Below are 1,735 nucleotides of genomic sequence, written 5' to 3'. Positions count from 1 at the left end.
AGGGTGGTCCGGGTTGTCCAATATGGACACCAGTTTCTTCAACGTCCTCTCTCCACCACCTGTTCCAGGTGCTCCAGCTGGCAGCCGATGATGAGCCAGCCTTCCTAACCAGTTTGTTAAGGCTGGTGTCACCGGCCCGATGCTGCTCCCCAGCAGACAATGGCAAAGTGCAGCACACTGGCGACAACCGACTGGTAGAATAACTCCAGCATCTTGCTGCACACGTTGAAGGATCGAAGCTTTCTCAGGAAAAAGAGTCGACTCATCCCCTTCTTGTACACAGCGTTGATGTTGGCCTTCCAGTTCAGTCGGCTGTCGATGGAGACGCCCAGGTACTTGTACTCCTCCACCATGTCCACGTCCACTCCCAGGACACTCAGAGGTGTAGGAGCTGTCGCCTTCCTCCTGAAGTCCACCACCATCTCTCTGGTCTTGGCCACGTTCAGCCGTCTACCATCTACTTTTCTAAAAGAGAAGAGCACGAGCAGTAAAAATGGCCAGAACCAAGCAGACCGCCCGTAAATCCACCGGAGGAAAGGCTCCCAGGAAGCAGCTGGCCACCAAGGCTGCCCGTGGCGCCCAGCCACCGGCGTGAAGAAGCCCCATCGCTATAGGCCGGTACCGTGGCTCTGAGGGAGATCCCGCTACCAGAAGTCCACCGAGCTGCTGATCAAGCTGCCCTTCCAGCGCCTGGTGAGGGAAATCGCTCAGGACTTCAAGACCGACCTGCGCTTCCAGAGCTCCGCCATCATGGCGCTGCAGGAGTCCAGCGAGGCTTACCTGGTCGGCCTGTTCGAGGACACCAACCTGTGCGCCATCCACGCCAAGAGGGTCACCATCATGCCCAAAGACATCCAGCTGGCCCGCCGCATCCGCGGAGAGCGCGCCTAAACTTACCCTACGACTAGTGTAACTCACACACACACACACACACACACACACACCTCCTGTCTGTTGTCCCGAAGGAGCTCATCCAAACTGGCCCCTTCACACACCTTTTTACCTGCAGCCGGGACGGAGGACAGACTACAACACTTTTTAAAGTTTTGTTTTAGCGGCTGCATCCTCAAATATAATATCAACTGTATTTTTTAGGGGGGGGGGGAGAGTTCACCAGCAGTACGCTTCACGCCAATTCATATACGGAGATCCGTTACAATGTGTGTGTCACGGTAAGAGTGACTTTGACCAGTGAGTTATAATAATGTCATACTCGGGTCCACATCGATGTTTGCATCACATTTGAGGAAATTCCCTCGAGGTGTTCCTGCGACATCACGTTCAGGAGAATTCAATTCAATTCAGTTCATTTGTATAGCCCAATTTCACGAATTACAAATTTGTCTCGGAGTGCTTTACAATCTGTACACATAGACATCCCTGCCCCAAAACCTCACATCGGATCAGGAAAAACTCCCAAATAACCCTTCAGGGGGAAAAAAGGGAAGAAACCTTCAGGAGAGCAACAGAGGAGGATTCATGTCGTTAGGTCGGATCTTCAGCTATTGGAGAAAATAGAGAAATAATAAATCCAGTCGGTTGAAGAGATGTTGATGCACACAGACAGAAGCACGGTGCAGATGAACAATGGAAGGTGTTGCGTAACAACACAAACTCTCACACGCGTCAGTTTGTAACTTAAAGCAACAAATTGTAAACTTTGAGTTTTCAGATTACTTTAAATGCAAAAGGTTACTTTCTTCATTCATTTCAGTGTCACATGAGTCAAATGTGT

General features: G+C 50.8%; 1 pseudogene; it reads left to right on the top strand.

The window, feature by feature from the left end:
* Nucleotides 1–464: 464 nt before the first annotated feature.
* On the top strand, nucleotides 465–891 carry LOC130204321 (uncharacterized; annotated as a pseudogene).
* The last annotated feature ends 844 nt before the right edge of the window (nucleotides 892–1,735 follow it).

Source organism: Pseudoliparis swirei, chromosome 14 (assembly GCF_029220125.1).
Source record: "Pseudoliparis swirei isolate HS2019 ecotype Mariana Trench chromosome 14, NWPU_hadal_v1, whole genome shotgun sequence".
Lineage (NCBI taxonomy): Eukaryota > Metazoa > Chordata > Actinopteri > Perciformes > Liparidae > Pseudoliparis > Pseudoliparis swirei.
This window is presented reverse-complemented; position numbering and strand designations above follow the sequence as displayed.